This window comes from Cydia splendana, unplaced genomic scaffold (assembly GCF_910591565.1).
Source record: "Cydia splendana unplaced genomic scaffold, ilCydSple1.2 scaffold_149_ctg1, whole genome shotgun sequence".
NCBI lineage: Eukaryota > Metazoa > Arthropoda > Insecta > Lepidoptera > Tortricidae > Cydia > Cydia splendana.
The window spans coordinates 1-20,619 of record NW_026946864.1 but is presented as its reverse complement, the minus strand read 5'-3'; the positions used below and the strand labels follow the sequence as shown (position 1 = coordinate 20,619).

At 40.3% G+C, this 20,619-nt stretch overlaps 1 long non-coding RNA gene across 1 annotated transcript; it reads left to right on the top strand.

Moving 5' to 3' along the window:
* Positions 1-14,043: 14,043 nt before the first annotated feature.
* LOC134805534 (uncharacterized) lies at positions 14,044-15,614 on the top strand. The gene is made up of 4 exons (XR_010146313.1): positions 14,044-14,202; positions 14,693-14,791; positions 15,048-15,140; positions 15,240-15,614. It is a non-coding gene; the product is annotated as an uncharacterized LOC134805534 (long non-coding RNA).
* The last annotated feature ends 5,005 nt before the right edge of the window (positions 15,615-20,619 follow it).

The window sequence follows — 20,619 nt, the reverse complement described above, 5'->3', positions numbered from 1 at the left end:
TCAGTTTCAAGTCGGGCTCTGAAACGCGAGTCCCGCACCGTAGTTAAGAGTTTATATACTGTGTCATAAAGTTGTTGCGACAGTGTTTTGATTTTTATACACGTATCGAGGCGATACGTGATAATGGATAGGATTTAAATATACTGATTTAAGTTTTTGTAACATATTTAAGTAGATGTTTTAGATAAACGTGTTCAATATACAATCAGTACAGCACGTTGTTAGACGTCAGAGTTAGATTTCCTGTCAGTAAAGTTATTGTGGAAAATTGTAAAAATGGGATTAACCCAGGGAAAGCAGGACGACAGTAACACACATAATGCTATTGCGATAGCGAAAGTGGAAAATTTATCTAATCAGGTGGAATCGAAACTAAATTATGTCGGAATTGGACTAATCGCGTTGGGAATAATTTTGTTGTTGGCGTTATGTTATTTTTTGAGAGTGAAATGTAAACAATGTGCTAGATCATGGGTGCAGAAAACTGTCGGAAATTTACCACCCACAGCTATGAAGGTGCATACCGTTCAGACTAATCCACCACAACAAGTGTATCAATAAGTGTTGTAGTTAAGTAAGTGTAATACCTAACATGTTGTTATCATTGTTCAAGTTCTCAGAGGTTGACCACCATGTTTATTATAAATAAAACAACAATGTATTATTTCAGTGTGTAATCAGAATGTAATACAATAGGTACAGGTATTATTTCACAGCTCTTGTTTAAAATGTGAGCGATAAATTCAATGTAAGCATTCTTTGAACCTTAGCATGATAAGGTATGTGTCACACTCGAAGCGAGTAAGTTTGTTTTGTTAGCTTCGATATTTTTCTATGTATTTGGTATTGTTGTATTTTGACAATCCTTTTCCTTTTTTCTTCAAAAAAGGGGGGGAATGATGTAGGGACATGGCGGTGACGCAATTTAGAGTCAGCATTTTCGGTGTACAGTTCGAAGGAGCATTTAGCCCGGTCAGTCGCTCAGCGCAAGGCATACAGTGCGCACATACCTACTTAATTAACTAGTGCGATATCGCGGCGCCGCCTGGTCCTTGTCCCGACCTTGTGTAAAATCTATTTAGTAACCTTCTGAGATAATTAATTGGAGTTAGAATAAATCGGTGTTGTAAAGTAACCTTAGTTTACCTCATCTCCCAATAGGGTCACCCCGATACCTAAATAGGTATAATGCAAACAATCTTTATTTAGCTTGACTTTATGTGTCGTATTAATGTCGTAGTCCTTGTAAAAAAATATCGTTATCTTTTAATAAGAAAATATTATCTTCACTTAAAATGTTATCATCTCTCAAACGTTAAAATATTAATTTACTTCCTTTTCTCATAAAATATAAATCTTCTTCTTTAAAAACATTTACCTATTCTTCATCTTTAAGACATTTACTATTTAACTTTAAAACATTTAAAAACATTTGGTATTCAACTTTAAAATATTCACTCTCGCTGTTTATAGTTACGGTACCCTATAAATCTCGTAATAAAAATAACTAATGCCATATTAAGACGGAGTCCTAAGCTCCTAACATAATTAATGGGAATGGTTACCCAGGGCATGGTCACCCTATAATCAATACATCATGGGCTACGCTCCCGTGCGTACCCGAACTTCATAACTACACGCGGGATTGGCTACCCGAGGGCATGGTCACCCTAAAACACAATAATAGCGGCATATCAGGCCAGGCTGTACGGCTCTGCCTGTACCTAGAGACACAAATACATTAAGACTTAAAAGTCTCCTACAACTTTCACGGAGGATACTGTATATCACACTATGATCAAGTACGAAGGACTAGTGCTCTAGCTATAAGGTCACATTGTACGAATGTGCCTATTAAACTCCTTAAAACTTCTCAAACTTGTACCGTACTGTAAGGTTTTTTATAAAATAAACACTTTTATTTAACTTCCAAAATTCAAAAAAAAAATTATGTAATAAATCAAACTTTCGCTGTATATCAGGTGATCAGTCCGACACGTAGCTAAAGTATTAATCATTACTCAAAAACAATTAAATAATTTTATTGAATTGAGTTGTTTATTACTTAATCGTTATGCGATGTATCAAATTTCATTCATCGCTTATTAAAATATTCTAACTCGCGGCAAAGTCTCGCGGCCTAGTTAAGTTTTCTGTCGACGTGCGCACAACGTGTGGCACGCGCTGCAAATTGCAACATACATAATTGAGGACACTATTCGACACTTTTAATTTTTATATTATATTATGACTTCTTATGAAAATTATTTATGCTCGAAACGAAATTGAGTTTAGCGACAACCTTTAATAATTATGAATGATTTAAATATGACTGCTACTGAATTGGAAAAAGAAAAATGCTGGCTTTTAGAGAAAATTAAATAAAATACTAAATTACACGTAGGATTTACATCCTATTGCTGCGTGGCTGGCCGTCCTCGGCTTCGTCTTCGTCCGGTCCGGTGCGAGTTCGCGACCGGCATTCTTGGCAGCTGTTGGCGCGGCCTGGCGAGCTGGCACCTCCACGTGGCACTCGCTTGACGCTTCATATGGCTGGCTGGCTCTGCTTCCGATGATTATGGTGGGCCGGGATAACCCTGGACACCTCTTGGTTTGCGAGCCGGGAAACCCTGGACAACGCTCTTCGATCTTCGCTCTTCTTGATTTCTCTTCTTAACTTGGTTTCCGTTTTTTGATGTTGGGTGGTTCTTCTTTTTTCTTGGTTCTTAATGGTGGTTGGTTCTGACTGCGTGGATTCTTGCGTTGGAAGTGGGATTGGTTATCTGGGTTGTAGTCTTGGTAGATTTTTTCTTCTTTCTTGAGTATTAGTTCGTTGGTTCGCTGGTCTGGGTCGCCATCAAATAACAGGATAGAGTTGTTGTTGTTTATGGTTTCGAGCGGGTGATGGGAGTATGTATTGAAACACCTTATGTGTGATAGTATAAGAACGTATATTCTCTAAATGCCTGCCTATATATACACGTTAGGTTGCGCTGACACAAGCAATACGCGTTTATGTCGCAGTAAACCAAAGTGTTACTGCTAAACACTAAAAGTGGACAATCGCCATATTACAGGGTGTCAGAGTTAAGTCGGGCCAGGGCGGAACTTCGTGCCGCGGAGGAGGAGGCGCGTGAAGAAGCCGCTAACAGAGAATGGCAAAAACGCCTCCAAGAGACGGTTCCATCAGAACTGGCCAACTCAGGGGCAGATTTGGCTCACATCGCTGACTCAGCCGATGACATATCTGTCAATGATCTGAAAGCCAAAATGACGACGGTAACAGAAATGACTAAAAATATGAGGGGAAAAAACAGTAAGGACCTGAAAGAAGAAATTACTGCTTTAAACAATATTGTAAATGTCCTTGCCTCCCGGTCGGAGGCGGAAGAAATGCGCCGCCTAAGAGCGGATAACAACCGACTGCGGCGGGAAGTTGAAAATATGAAGACCGAGATGAAGGCCTACCGGCGTGACTATGCAGAAATGAGAGCTTCTCTCTCGGCGGACACGAAGACTAATTCTCAAAGTAAAGCCCTCTTAATAGACAGCGATGGAATAGAGGAATTCAGGAAGTCGATTATATCCTCCGTAGGAAATATAATAAACGCGCGGTTTGCAGGAATTGAGGACCGTCTTCTTCCACCTAAGCCATGCCGGCCCCCGTTGGCTGCAGACAAGAAACTAAGTTTACAAACTCAGAGCCTAAAGACGAACTCTAATACCACTGCCAGTTCAGTGGTGAGTAGAACTGAAGCGCCTACTCGGTGGCAACCGACTGCTACTGCTAGTTCACTAACCGCAGGGACGAGTGAAACTAGTCGTCACCAAGCGCAGAGCAACCAAAAAGGCCCGGCAGATAAGGACGGGTTTATTCCAGTCCGCAATAAAAAGAAAAAGAAGCCAAAAAAGACACCTGCAGCTAGTGTGGTGCCAGAGACGAGGAAAACGGCCGATAAAAACAAGGCCAAGCCCAAACCCAAGCTGAAGGCCCCTACAACTTCGGCAGTTGTCATTTCATTACAACCGGAAGCGGCTGAAAGAGGGGTGAGTTACTTTGATGTAATGAGTAAGGCCGTGGCAGGAGTTAACCTCGGGGACATGGGCATTCCTTCCCTTAAGTTCCGACAAACTGCCTCAGGAGCGAGGATGGTTGAACTTCCAAAGGAGCTTGAAGCCGCCAAGGCCGACGAATTAGCGGAAAAGCTGCGTCCAGTGCTAGAGGGGGTTGCAGCTGTCACTCGGCCCACCAAGTGTGCCACTGTGCGTATAATGGATCTGGACGATTCTGCTACAACCGAAAGTGTAATAGCGGCTGTAGCCAGGATTGGGGGCTGCGCTGTCAATCTAGTTAAGGCGGGTGGGGTCCAACGCGGTCCTGGGGGAATGGGTGCCATAGTGGTAAGATGTCCCGTAGCTGCGGCTAAAATATTGGTAGAAAAAGGACGCGTTCTAGTGGGCTGGAGTTCTGCGCGCGTAGTCGCATTGGAGCAGCTCCCAATGAGATGTTATCGCTGTATGGGTGTCGGACATACGAAGCCATTGTGTCCGTCTGAGGTGAGTAGGGAGCATCTCTGTTATCGGTGTGGTGAAGAAGGGCACCGAGCAGCAGCTTGCTCAGTACGGGTGCCTAAGTGTGTTGTGTGCGCAGAGACAAATAGGCCCCACGCTCATGTGATGGGTAGCCCACGATGTAAACCTACACCTGTAACGGGAAAGCTGGCCTCACGGACCGGGACTGCCTCCAGTGCTGGCCCCCCTAAGGAACGAGAGAATGCCGAGATTAACAATATGCAAGAGTAATGGATCAAGGCTCGCGTACTGAATTCCTTCAGACTAACCTTAACCACTGCATCGCAGCCCAGGACCTTTTCCTACAGTCTATGATGCAGTGGCAGGTCGATATAGGAGTGGCTTGTGAGCCATATTTTATTCCGTCTCAACCACATTGGATTGGCGATTTGGATGGTCTGGTGGCGGTGACTGTGCGTCCGGGCGGGCAGTATCCGCTAACACTTCTTGAGAGAGGCACAGGATTTGTTGCAGCAAGCTGGAGGGAGTATGTTGTTCTGGGAATTTACTTCTCTCCCAATCGCTCTTTGATAGAATTTGAGCTTTTCCTGGACTCTATCAGGACGGTGGTCGGCAGATGGTCTTCGAAGCCTATGTTAGTTCTTGGCGATTTCAATGCGAGATCCCGGGTGTGGGGTGATACCGTCACGAACCCACGCGGTAGGGCCCTTGAAACTTGGGCTCTTCACTCAAATATGGCCTTGTTAAATCAAGGAACCTCTCGGACCTGCGTACGGTATCAGGGAGGATCTGTGGTAGACGTCTCATTTGCTACACCTGCCGTAGCGCGAAGAGTACAGGGATGGAAAGTGGAAGAAGAAGTGGAGACCCTATCGGACCATCTTTATATTCGATTCGCTGTCTCTCCTTCTTCCGTAACGACGACACCGAACAGAGGGCACAGCCGATTTGTACGTTGGGCATGCACGAAAATGGATCGGGAATTTGCGCGGGAAGCAGCACTTGTGCAGCGCTGGGCGACCTCTAATGCAATGGTAGAGCGGTCCTCGGTAGATGAATTGGCCGATCACTTATGCGACTCTCTGGTTAAGGTATGTGATGCCGCCATGCCTCGGATTCGGCGGCAACCACCCAGCCAACACGTCTATTGGTGGTCACCAGACATCGAAAATTTACGAACGGTGTGCAATATTGCTCGAAGAGCATACGTGCGTTATCGGAGACGCTATGGTTTAGACCCTGTAATGGAAGAACACCTGCGAAGTGTCTACAGGGAAAAACGGAAAGAACTGCAGAAGGCAATCAGTCAGTCGAAAGCTAGGGCGAGAGAGGAAATTTTGGCCAGCCTAAGTCGAGACCCCTGGGGACGCCCCTATAAAACTGCACGCAAGAAGCTTATAGCACAAGGTGCCCCTGCGACCGAGACTCTATCACGGGAGGCTGTAGAAAGGATCATGGAAGCTCTATTCCCGGTCTCGCTGGGACATGATCCTCCTATAATGGCGCCCCCCTCCCTCGAAACGACATATGACGAGACAGATGTTCCGCCAATAAGAGACGAAGAAATGACGAAAGCTTTATATCGGCTTCGTAAGAGACGCACAGCGCCAGGACCAGATGGGGTGCCCGGACGACTACTGTTTATTGCCGCAGAGTCATGGGTGGACTGGATCCAGGATTTTTTCAACAAGTGTCTTCGTACTGGACAATTCCCGAAGCGATGGAAGACAGGCAGGGTCTGCTTGATCCCCAAGCAGGGTCGCCCGAGTGGTCAACCGTCTGGATACAGACCCATAGTGCTGCTGGACGAGGTGGGTAAACTGCTTGAGAAAATCTTAGCTGACCGCCTCGTCCGACACCTGGAAGAAGTGGGCCCAAACCTCTCTGACAAGCAATTCGGCTTTCGTGCGGGCCGATCGACAGTCGACGCAATAGACCACCTGAAAGCGCTCTCAAGAGAGGCTACAGATGGCGGAAATGTAATGCTGGCAGTCTCCTTGGATGTCAAGAACGCTTTTAACAGTCTCCCATTCGAAACGCTTAAGGAGGCACTTCGTTTCTTTAGAGTACCTACCTATATGCAGCGGCTGCTGAACAACTATCTGGAAGATCGTTACGTAGCGTGGGAAGACGGAAATGGTGAGCTTCTTCGGCGACCGGTTGAATTGGGTGTCCCTCAGGGTTCTGTCCTGGGGCCCACGTTATGGAATGTAGGGTTCGACTGGCTATTACGGGGTCCAGTCCTGCCAGGAATGAATGTGTTGGCCTATGCAGATGACACTCTTATTACGTGCCGGGGTTTCTCATATGAAGATGCAGCGAGGAAGGTGACCATTGGGACCTCACTTGTGGTTGAACGAATCCACCAGCTGGGCCTCGGGGTATCCCTTCCAAAGACGGAAGTTCTGCTCTTCCATGGTCCGAGGAGAGGACCCCCTCGTAATGCCAACATTAGAGTGAATGGGGAGGTAGTGGCAGTTAAGGCCCAAATGAAATACCTTGGCCTCCTTTTAGATGGCCGCTGGCAATTTAAGGCGCACTTCGACAGTCTTGCCCCTAGACTGATGTCCACAGCTGCAGCCCTCGGCCGGCTGCTTCCTAACGTGGGTGAGCCAAATTCAATATGTAGACTCCTTTACTCTCGTGTCCTGCGGAGTATGGCCCTATATGGCGCTCCCATATGGGTTGATGCCCTTTCTGCCGACAATAGGGCTCTGCTCCGCAGACCACAGAGGGCAATATCTTTGAGAGCTGTACGTGGGTATCGTACGGTATCGTTTACAGCGGCAACGATCCTGGCTGCAGACCCTCCCTGGGACCTTCAGGCTCACATTCTTGCGGAGGTTCACCGCTACAGAGCTGGGAGAAGAGCGGCGGCAGAGTTCCCAGATGGAGAAGAAGTCCGAAATATCCGGGCATCTGCACAAGTGGAAACACTTCGCCGATGGAGGGCAGAGCTCAACGATGCAAAATATGGACTGATGACGGTAAATGCAGTACTGCCGCATCTAGAACGTTGGGTGGAAAGGAGGCAAGGAACGCTAACTTTCCACATGGTGCAGATACTTACTGACCATGGATGCTTTGGTAAGTACCTGCACCGCATAGAGAGGGAGGAATCCCCCATGTGCCATGAGTGTGGCGCACCTGTAGACACAGCGCGTCATACTCTCGAGGAGTGCCCTGCATGGGGGCCCCAGCGGGCCACCCTTCAAGCAACACTAGGTGCAGACCTTTCGTTGGCGAGCATTGTTAATGCCATGCTCGACAGCGAAGAGGCATGGAAGGCGATGGCCTCCTTCAGTGACGAAATTATGTCGCAGAAGGAGGCAGCGGAGCGTGCGCGCGAGGACGATCCTGACGCGCATCCACTCCGCCGACGACGGGCTGGGGGCAGAGCCAGGCGCTATGCGCGCCTGCTGCCTCCGCCGTAGTGGGCTGCGCAGGGCCCCGGGGGAGTCCCTGCGGTTAAAAGCTCACAGGACTGGGGTGCTGACCAATTGGCACCCAAAATTCCCACGGCCTGCAGGCCGCCCGCTGGGGCGCACGTGGTCGAATGCTGATAGCGACCCTGCGGCACCCCATCTAAAGGCACCTCTGGCACTCGTTGGTGGTTTTAGACGGTAGTCCTCCACTGCCAGCGCTGACGTGCTCCGTACGACGGGACTCAGCCTAGTTTATTCCGCTGGCGAATATTGCGCACCCGTATGGCTCAATAGCGCGCATGTGGAGAAGGTTGATGTCCAGCTGCGAAAAACCATGCGGTGCATAACCGGTACCATACAGTCCACTCCGACACCGTGGCTGCCAGCTCTGAGCCACATTGCTCCGCCGCACCTTAGGAGACAACAAGCCCTGCTAAAGGAAGCAAACAAAATTGCTTCCAATCCAAAGCTGCCCGTCTACTCGGAACTTTTCTGTCCTCCTAGGCTACGCTTAAAATCCCGACATCCACCATACAATACAGCACAGGAACTTAAAGAGAGCAGTTTTAACATCAAGGAGAAATGGAGAGAGGACTGGATTACCAACTTGCCCAGGGCATCCCATGCTAGTTACGATCCCACCCACAAACCGCGAGGTTTTTCGGCCCCGAGACGGGAATGGTGCCAACTAAATAGACTCCGCACTGAAAGCGGGCGATCCGGAGAATTTATGTTTAAGTGTGGGTGGCGAGATACACCGAAGTGCGACTGTGGAGCACCTTTACAGTCCATTTCCCACATTGTCCACGAGTGCCCAAAAAGAAAGTACCCAGGAGATCCTCTGGACTTACTTAAGCTAAGCGAAAACGCAGCCCATTGGGTGAAGAACCTAGATATTAATTTGTAAATTTGTAAAGCAACCATGAATTGTATTAATGCCATACGACTAAATAAAAAACCCTGTTAGCCTGCATGGTGGTCTCAATGTCTGTACAGAATTTGCGCCAGGAGTTTGTGCTTCTGTACCTGAGACGTATCTTGTACTTGGCCTTGGTGGACTTGTAGCTATCCCAGTCCTCGTCAGTGCCAGTGTTCATAGCTCTGTTTAGTTGTCTCCTCATCTTGCCCCTGAGTCTCTCCAGCTCAGGTCCCCACCAGTTGTTCTTCCTTCCACTTCGTATTGATGGGGTAGTTAAGGGACATGCCTGATGGTAGCAATCCAAGATGGTGTTTGTAAGGGTGCTTACCTGTTCTTCTATTTCAACTGTGCCTACTATCTTCGGGGGACCCTCCTGCTGTTCCAGTATTGTGTTTAAACGCAGGGTATAGAGGTCGCGATTAGTCTTGCGTGGGTCCCTTCTAGGCACTGCTGTGAGTGTTTTACCTGAATGTCGAATCGAATCCACCTGTGGTCTGAGCACGACACCTCCTCCGATACATGCCAGCCTGAGATGTGTTTCGAAGCTCCTTCAGATGCTAGGATCAGGTCAACGATTGTTCTGCTGCACCTGTTTATGAATGTCGGTTTCGAACCTGTATTAAGGAGGTTGAGGTTTGTAGTAAATAGGTACTCGACAAGCTTCTTACCTCTCTCGTTACCTGTTTCCATGCCCCATAGGGGGTGATGTGCGTTCGAGTCGGTTGCCACGATGAGTTCGAGCCCCGCTTCTTCGCAGTAGTTGACCAGCCTTGTCATGACATGCGGTGGTGGGTCGTCCGCCTCCGGCATGTACACAGAGGCTACGACCATCTCCTGCAGGCTGGTGTCTTGCGCGCCGTGCAGCCTTATGGCGCACACGTCTCTAGAACAGAAGCTCGTTAGAGGTTGCACATGTATGTTAGGGCTCGGCTTCCTTTTGAGCGCTAATCGTGGTAACTCGTAGTAGGAAGGCTGAGGTCTTCGTTGTAGAAAAGAAACTTCGTTGTAAAATACTCATATTTATCGTTTATTTATAACTTTACACAGCACACTTTTTAAACTATCAGCACTTTAGCTATTTACAGTAATATTAGTAGCACCATCGTACAATAAATGACAATAATACACTTTTAGGACACTTTTTGTCAGCATAGGCTGTTAAGGTCTTACTCCTAAGGTTGCTCAGATAATAATGGTCGCTTTAATGAGGTGCAAGGCCTTTTATTAGACCATCGCCCCTCCAATCTCGACCACTTCCACCTGTTCGTCAGGTGAGGTGGGCTGACCGGTAGTGACGTCACAATTGTTTAATTATTTTAACTAAAGTAAAATTGGGAAGTTCAATCACCTTACTTTTTATAAATGAACACAAGTAAATAAGAATGCGGTATTATTACTCTTATTTTTGGAAAGCCGCTAACACGGCCATACTGACCAGTGGCTCGTGCTCAGAGACACTTAGTGTTCGTATTAATTAAGTTGTAACTAGTAAAAGTACAGATTGATTTAAAACAATTACAACGGCTCATTGAGTTTACTGCTTGATTTGTATGTCAGATACAGCAGGTATCATATTGTTATTTTTTTTTTATGAATTATAGATTATTTTAACTTATGTTAACAAAGATTCAACATAATTAATGTTTCTGTCTTATGTACGATCATGATTTTTTCTTATGATTTTAGATTAATGTTACATTTAACTGTAAATGAATTACACTTGGAAATAAAAATTAAATGTATTTTAAACAGTGTAATAAAATTATTGTTTAGTTCCCGCTAACACGGCTATTTATGACTTTTGCTTCGGTCATTCTGACATCAAGTGATAATTCAATAATAGAATTGATCCTAGGGGTTTGAATGTTTTAATTATTTTCAATCCATTTTAATTCACAAGTACTTTAAAAAAGAAATTTACTTGCTTGTACCTTTAAATTAATGTTGGTTTTTTATTTTTAATATTTTTTTGTATGTTTTTATTTTTGCCAAAGGAGAAATGAGTTTACCGACGCTTCGGAAAGGCTCTGGTGGAAAAGAAGCGCCAAGAAAAACCTCCCGGTTGCCTTCTTTTATAATGCATTTAGTTAAGTTTTTATGTACCTAAGTGTAGTTTTTTTGACATCTTTTGTCGGTTAATACCGATTATTACGATTGATTAAATTTGCTGAATTGTAAATCTTGGGTTTAGTTATATTTAGTGACACTACGCAGCATACTTCCTATTTACTAAAGGTAAGTGAAATTCTATTTAAATTAGTTCTTTGGTATCTAAAGTGATTAAATGATCATAATTTGTTTATGGAATTTATTGATTCAATATAACTCATTAATATATATGAGAACCAACCATGAAGTTTAACGCTTCTAAACAAAGACTAAGTAAGCATCATAAGCTTTACATAAGATGAGAATACTAAAAAAAACTGTGGTTTAAAGTCTCCACCTCATCCAAAAAGCGTTAATGATCAATTTAAAAAATAAGAAGAGAAACACAAACACAAACAAACAGTTTAAGTGCTTTTAATTTAATATTATATTTTTTTTTTTTTTATTGGAAAAAGGTAAACATTTGACCACAATCTCACCTGATGGTAAGTGCCGATGCAGTCTAGGATGGAACATGCTTACCTAAAAGATGTCTATTCACTCTCGATTTAAAGAGATCCAAGTTATAGTGGACTGGGAATAGATTTGCAGGAAGTGAATTCCACTCCTTAGCCGTTCGCATGATAAAGCTGGATGCATGGCGCTTAGTTCTAATCAGTGGCAGAGTAACGACGTAAGGGTGAAACGCAAGTCCGCGTCTAGTCCCACGGTGGCAGAACGGAGATGGGGGGATTAGATTATGTAATCCCATCGCACACTCCCCGAAATGTATCCTGTAGAATACCGATAAACAAGCTACCTTTCTACGGTGTTCAAGGCTCTGCAGTCTAGCCTCTACCAATCCCGCATCTCCAATAAGCTTCAATAAGCTTTTTATTATCATAAAAGCTATTTTAAATATTTTCTAATAGAAGCTGTTATTAATTTGTTTAAGTTCAAATTAAAGCTATAGTATTTCTTTGATGTTTGGAATGATAAATTGTTTGTATTATTGTTTATACTATTTAAATTTCTGTACTTTATTTCTTAACTCATATTACACATGAAGACCAAACACGAAGTTGAACCTGTCTTGAACGTTGCTAAACAAAGATTAACTTGAATTTAGGATGAGAAGGATCAATTGATGAGCCGAAACTCGTGCTCGAGTAATCGGTTTAAAAATAAGGAATGCTCAGTTAATTTACCAGCCCAGTTGTTGTACTAAATCTGTATGACCGATCCAAACAAGTGGCAGATAAAATAAAGTCTGAGCTTAGGGAACCAGTTAGTTGGACGGCCCAGTCACTGAAGCCCTTCAGATTCGTTACAGCAAGTGGCCGGCAGACTATGGTTCCCATTTATTGAACGGCCCAGTTATTGGATTAATCCCTCTGAACCATCCATATAAGTGGCAACTTTTATCCTTTTAATGGCCCATTTGTTGGAGTAGTCCCTCTGAACCATCCAAACAAGTGGCAACTGTTTATACTTTCAAATCTTTCAATAGCCCAGTTACTAGACTAGATCCTTCTGATGAATCTAAGTAAGTGGCACACACATTACTTAACGTGGTTGTTTTTATAGATAGTTGTTCACGTAGGATCTTAAATTGAATTTGCAAAAATTATACAATAGTAAAAGTTCAAAAAGCGATATTCACTCAATCACTCTGTTCGGATTTTTATCTTGTGTGGAATTTTCATATTTTCATTCATGACTGAATATTACCTATGGCATGCTAAAGGGTTTTTCCAAAAAAAAAAACATTATTTGGTTGGATTGGTAATAAACGGTATTCTTCATTAAATGGTCTCTACATTTTTTTTTGTAATAAGTATCATTATAGCAAAATATTGGCTGTTTTAAAGAGATGACAATATTGTGGTTTTGTACTTTGTCCTTAATGAATCGATTTATGATTTGTCATTTTGTGTTACCATGTAAAGGACATCTGTCAGATTTGGATTGGCTTCATGATAATTTGTAACTTGATAAGTAACTACTACTATTGTAACTAGTACCTAGTGTAGTTGACTAATACGAGATAAGTAATCACAAATCACAAGTACCTACAACATATCATTATGTCTCCTCTGATCACTTGAATCATTGCTACTTAAATACGTACTTACATAACGTTAAGTTTAAACACTCGTAAATTAATGTCTCTTTTGCATCTTTGTATTTAAATCGGTTTCCTCCTGTTGTAAATCCTGATGTGTGTTAGAATCCAAAAGCAGGGCGGCGCCACAACAACACGTACTTCTACAACAAAACACAGAAATCTGAGGCTACTATTTATCACACATGTTATTTCTATTAATAAAATATTAATTATTTGCTTAACGTACAACTAATGTTATTACAGTACATACAAATAAAGTATGATTAATACTGATCACATGTACCTATATATATATCGAGGGTTGCCTGGTGAAACCCAATAAGTGACGAAAAGTGAGATTTTAATGTAAAGAAAGTTTTAGATTGATTCGATATCGCTCAATCTAATGGTAATATCGGATAAGCGGATTTGACGTGTATCACGGAAATATGCCGAGCTGTTAACCCAATAAGTACTTGATTTGAAGTTTTAATTTAGAACTAAATACTACAAGTACATTTAAGGCTTCAGTTTTTAGTATTACTTAGTGGAAGAACCACACAAGACACATTTATAGGTATTTAGTGCAGAGTAATTTACACTAAATTCAAGTAAACACACAATGTAGAACCAGTTACTATTACTTACCCGGTCTTACCTCATTACGATTTGAACCTTAAGACGATTTTAGTAAGAATTAAAATACGTTTAAAGCATTTGTCGGATTCTACTTTTACGATATTATTTATTAAACGTACAAACTATTTAAAAGAGTAACCCAATAAACAAACTTATAATAAGTATTCATTAAAAATATTTATTTTAGTCTAATTATCGGATTCTCGCACGGGCCTTTAACAAATTTCTTTAAAAAGTTGTTCGGAGAAGAATCCAATAAGTATTTTTGACGACCGCAAGGTCATGCGCCGCCTCGACAGGTAATGACTAGTTACGAGATTCACACGATCGCAAGCGCTGCGCTTCGTCGTTGCATAATTATTTTAATTGAAAATAGCTGTTAAAAGTTGTGTATTGTATCAATGAAGGTTGTGTATGTGTTAAAAGTTGTGCGATGGGTGACCGAGGCAGAAAATTAGTGCAACTAGCCTGCAGTAACAGGCTAGAAACAGGTAAAATCTAATTTTCTAACCTAGAAATACATTTAGAATTGTCGTACAAAATAAGGATACTTAATCATGTTATGACCTAATCGCCTGAACGATATACTTCGTGTTTATAGTACTGTGTTTAAATAACAATAAATCAGTCTAAGCTATTGAAACCGTTAATAAATTACGAAAAGCAGTGCGAGGGTTGCGTGGTCAAACCCGATAAGTGGAGCAAATGTGTTTGAGAAATTGTAACTGTAGGTAAATTAAATGACGTTCATGTATCAATCACAAATTATTACGACTTATCGGGTTTGACCACTCACCCCTTTAATTGTTGTAGTTTCATTTAGAGCGACTTTGAGCGAGCTTATCGGGATTTAGCACTAACTATTAATCGAACCACGCGACTTTGAGTGATGCTTACCGTACAAAACAATAAAAATGTAGTTTAAATTAAATTATGCTTGCTTAAATTATTGAATAATAATGATTATTTTTTGCGTTCCAGTGGGATCAGGTGGTTCTAATAACAGATTTTCTATGACGGGACCTAGTGTTTCAACGGCAAACGAAAACATAAGATGTTACCTGCAAAACAATAATGATGGTAAGTTTCCATGGTTTAAAGATCCGTAATAGTACATTGTGCATTAACCTCGTAAGTTCCCGCGTACTTGTAAAAGTACAAAATAGTCCGCAAAATACCTGTACATTATTGTACTTATGGATAAGATCAATAATTATAATATGTATTTTGTATGCCCTTATTTGTACTTACCCTAGTTTATAATCCCGTTACTGCCCGTAAATGATTTTAAGTTATTGTGTTTTTGGCACTCATACTTTAATTTATTCATTTTCAGACAATGACTCCTCCGATCTTGATGAATAGCAAATTGATATCGCCGCCCAAATGCACAATATTGTCACCGATGATAATATTACGGCAGACTCAAGTAAGTCTTTTGAAGATTATATAAAAAAAATATATTAGGATCCATTCGTTAACTATGTTAATATGTAACTTAATTTATTTTGCTTATATTTTTTTCCAGATGATGAAAGTAATTTATTTGGCAGTGACTATTCGGATGAAGATCCCACTTACGTGCCAGATCCTAAGGACTATTCGCCAAAGCAAATAGATTCCGACTCTGATTTTATTCCTGAAAGTCCGAATGCTTTCTCCAAACAGGAAGACTTTTTTATGGTGCTGATTGATGAAGTTTTAGATCGAGTTTGGATTTCTGTAGAAGGTGACTATTCAGCAGCAGCTTATGTTCAAGATTCAGATTCAGAAAACGATACACCTCAGCAAAATGATTCCGGCCATGATATTATTATTCCTGAAACTCCCAGCCCATGCAAACAGCAGAAACGTTCCTTGTCGATATTTAACAACGTTTGTAGTTCTGGAGAAGGTGAATGCATAGAAAGTTCTTCTTCTTGTGTTCCAGATTCAGAGGACGATCCATTAAAAGTATTACATCCAACTGACTCTAGCTGCAATGACAGTATGATCCCTGAAAGTTTAGGTGTTCGTTCACAAGTGGAAGACACTGTTTACTTTATTGTAGACAATATTTTAGACAGAGTTTGGAGTCGTGTCAAACCCTTGAAGCGACGTAAGCAAGCTAAGCCATCTGAATGGAAAATAAATATCGCCAAAAAGCGAAAAATGGAAGGGCTACCTTATGTGACCCAAGGCATTAAGCGTCCTGCTAAAGTTCCAAAGCCTATTGAATGTGATAAATGCCAATTCAAATGTACTGAAAAGTTTTCCGAAGAAGAACGTAGCAGTTTGTGCCGTTATTTCTACAGTATGGATTTCCGAGCAAGAAAGAACTTTATTCTTTCTTGCATAAAAATTCAGCCTGTTAAAACTAGAAAAGTACAGAAGGCATCTAATAAAAAGGAGCGTTCATATAGTAAAAAATGTTTCTTTCAAAAAGACAATGACGAAATCCAAGTTTGTCAAAAATTTTTCCAGGCTACATTGTGCATTAGTGTAGATGTCATCTCCGATGCTGTAAATAAAAAAGATTCATTAGGATTGTATGTCGAGGATGATAAACGTGGCAAGAAAAGCCCACCAAATAAAACTAAAATAGAAGATGTTAAACGGGTCCAGGATCACATAGAGAGCTTTCCTGTAATGGATTCTCATTACTGTCGTAAAGACAGTAAGAAGAAATACCTTTACCCTGACGCTAAATCGGTTAAAAACATGTACAGATTGTATGAAGATTCATGTAAAGAGACTAATAAAAAGCCGGTTTCAGAGTCAAAGTACCGTGATATTTTTAATGAAGAATACAATTACAGCTTTTTCAGTCCGAAAAAAGATCTCTGTAACGTTTGCTCAAAGTATGAAAAAGCTCTGTCGAAAGAAGAGCTAGAAGATGATTACCAACAGCATGTACAACGGAAGACGGTCTGTCAAAATGCTAAAGACGCTGACAAAGCTCGTGCTAATGTAGACAAAACGTTTATATCAATAACTATGGACTTACAGGCAGTTTTGCAAATACCTAATGGCGGGAAAAGTCTACTATATTACATGAGAAAATTGGTTCTCTTCAATTTTACCATTTATGAAGCCAGTCTCCCAAATAATGCTTACTGTCTTTGCTGGAGTGAAATAAATGGTAATAAAGGCAGTTGTGAAATTGGAACTTGCCTTTTCTACTACTTGTCTGAATTGCCTAAAACCGTGACAGAATTAAGCATTTTTTCGGATACGTGCAGCGGCCAAAACCGAAATCAATATATTTCCGCTCTCTTACTCTGGGCAGTACAAAAGATAGACCACCTACAAATAATTGAGCAAAAGTTTCTCGAAAGTGGGCATAGCCAAATGGAAGTGGATTCGATGCATGCAGCTATTGAACACGCATCGAAAAACTTATCTATCAATAGCGTTTCTGACTGGAAGAATGTCTTTAGATTTGCTAGAAATAAAAAAACAAAAATCGTTACCACTGGCGAAGAAAAGAAAAAAATTGAAATCGATAGCTATAAAGTGAAAGAGTTTAAATATAACGAAATATTAGATTTAAAAAAACTAAATGCTGCCATAATAAATAATAGAACCAATGATACCACGAATGAGGCCGTGAACTGGCTGAAAATTAAAAGGATTAGGTACGTGAAAGGAGATTTCAAAATTTACTTCAATTACGACATGTCCGAGGATTTTCGTCAGTTAGATGTTTCGAGACAAAAGCCAAATACACCTAGAACAAGAGCTAAGAGACAGTCTAACCCACCATCAGTTGCAATGCCATGGCCAGAAGAGTTAGAGCCAAGATACAGTAGTCAGTTACCTATAAGCATTGCTAAAAAAAAAGATTTAGAGACCATGTGCAGGAAACAAATTATACCTGAGGAGTATCATGGATGGATAAGAAGCCTAAAAACATTTGCCGGGAAAGCACCAAATAATTCAGATTCTGATGAAGAATAATACCGTTCTCACTTGAAGATTCACTTCTTTTTTTTAGTTTTTTTTAAGTAATTATAACCTCTTAGTAACATTGACGGCTTAAAAAAATTTTGAGACCATGTGCAGGACACCAATTATACCTGAGGAGTAACATGGATGGATAAGAAGCCTAAAAACATTTGCTGGCAAAGCACCAAATGATTCAGATGAATAATAATTCCGTTGTCACTTGTAGATTTACTTCTTTTTTTGAGTTTTTTATAAGTAATAAAACCTCTTAGTAACATTGACGGCTTTTTTCTTTTTGCGTAAACCCAATAAGTCGAGACCCTTTGGTAAAATACGTTTTTTTACAGGAAAACTAAATGAGTTACATAACTAAAACACAAATTAACTTAAAGTGGATAAAATTACCTACACGAAGAAATTATAAAACTACAAATTTATTTATCAAAAATTAGTGTTTGATGACCATAAACCTTTAACATCGTTTTTCTCCAAACTAGGTTTCTCATACTTATTGGCTTTCACCAGGCAACCCTCGATATTTTTAATTTTGTTTATATATATATGAATGAAATGCATAATGATATTCATAACATTGCCATATATTAAAGTAAATGTATTTGGAGGTGATAACTTTTAACAACAGTACAGCTACTTACACCGTGAAATGGATCGTAGTTGAGCAAAATAAAATAAGCAGAATTTTGACATTTCTACGTACGTTTTGGTTGTACCGTTTTATTTAAACGTTTGACTTTCAAGCTGTATTCTGATGGATTTTACTGAGAGATATTGATTTACGCGGTATACTAAATGTGCATCAGTTATGTAATTTAATATTATGTTACTTATTGTTGATTAATTTTCAAAATTCATACTTAATAAATTGATTCGAAAATATGCGATAAAAATTTGATAATTATGCAACGATTTCGCTCGTAAAGTATGGCGAATTACTAATAAACGTAATATATTAATTCACGTAGAATAAATATTTTGTTAGCGTTGTATAGAATAAATGATATTTATTAACAAGAAAATATGTTTAATTTCTTCATCACCCTCATCATAATATCAGCCTTTTATCGCCCACATATTTAATGTATTCTAAAACTGGTTTCGAAATAAATGTTTAAAAGTTGTCCGTTAAATTATCTTAATGTCATTCATAAAAAAAAATCAAAAAGCTTGTAATCACGGTTACAAATAAGATTGAATAGGTATTACTTTACTATTATCATTCAAGTTAGCAATTCTAGGATTATGTGGGTAGATAACTTGTTTGAGCTATGTGCCTTCATAATTCCATGTTAAATGTTTACTTAAATGTGAGTGGCTGGCGATGTAGTGATATTGTCTCTTTTTATCATTAGTTTTTGCTTTGTTGTGAAAGATTTTGATTGCTTTTATTACTCGATTACTGTGTGACTTATTGTGTTTATACGGAATTTAGAATGCATTACAAGAATAACAACCACTGGCGATGATTTTAGTAAGTTTTCTTTGTATAGATAAGTATTAAGATGTCCCAGTACCATTTTTGTGGTTACTTTAAGTATATTTAATCACAACGCTCATCGCACATGCATAATTTTTTTTTCTAAAATAAATCAATTCAAACTTAAAATTTGTCAAAATGAAAGCGTCTCACCAGATAATATTGTGTACAACAACATTTACTAAAACGTTAACCAAATGAGTTACTGCTCGTGTCGTAAATTGGCCACCGATAATTGGCAACACGTTGATTCTTCTTCGGTTGTTGAATTGTGTTTTAATGTATGCAGCAAATATAACTTGTTGCTCATCCAATCCACATGGCGTTTCAGGTTCTCTTGCGCACTTCTGATGTTAGGGCTCGGCTTCCTTTTGAGCGCTAATCGTGGTAACTCGTAGTAGGAAGGCTGAGGTCTTCGTTGTAGAAAAGAAACTTCGTTGTAAAATACTCATATTTATCGTTTATTTATAACTTTACACAGCACACTTTTTAAACTATCAGCACTTTAGCTATTTACAGTAATATTAGTAGCACCATCGTACAATAAATGACAATAATACACTTTTAGGACACTTTTTGTCAGCATAGGCTGTTAAGGTCTTACTCCTAAGGTTGCTCAGATAATAATGGTCGCTTTAATGAGGTGCAAGGCCTTTTATTAGACCATCGCCCCTCCAATCTCGACCACTTCCACCTGTTCGTCAGGTGAGGTGGGCTGACCGGTAGTGACGTCACAATTGTTGAATTATTTTAACTAAAGTAAAATTGGGAAGTTCAATCACCTTACTTTTTATAAATGAACACAAGTAAATAAGAATGCGGTATTATTACTCTTATAAAATACTCTCTTAAAATTAGCAATAAGTATAATACAAGACGTGTACGTGTACGTGTACGTGTACGTACAACAAAAACTAATACAATTAAAAACTACAAACTATTATGGCAAAAGAATGTCGCAACATATAGTACCAAAAATATTCAACAACATTAGTATACTACGGCAAACTCCCAAAGTAAGCAAAACTATATTAAAGTCTAAGTTAAAGGGTTTTCTGCTTGGTAATGAGACTAATGAGTCACCGTCAAATAGCTATAGGTAAGGTAAAATAAATGCTCATTTGTTTGTTGCTTAATTTAGAGATCATAATGTAAATCACAGAAACAACTAGCTGTAAACTTGTTAGAATTAAGTAAATGGGTCAAACACGTGTTTAGAAAAGATCACTTCTGTGGACAATACGATAAAAGTTAACGACTCTGGTACATATAATATAACCCGTTTTTCATTATTATTATTATTTACAACTTGAGTCTCAAGTACTAGATACTATAAAACGGGTGTGACCCAAATAGGTTAAGTTACTTGCATAAAAAAGAGCGTATCTCGCCATCAAACTTCACAGTTTGGCGAGTTTTATGTTATTTATAAAATGTATTTTAGTGTATTGTGACGTCCAGGCTCCGTTGTGTACTGGGTGATCAA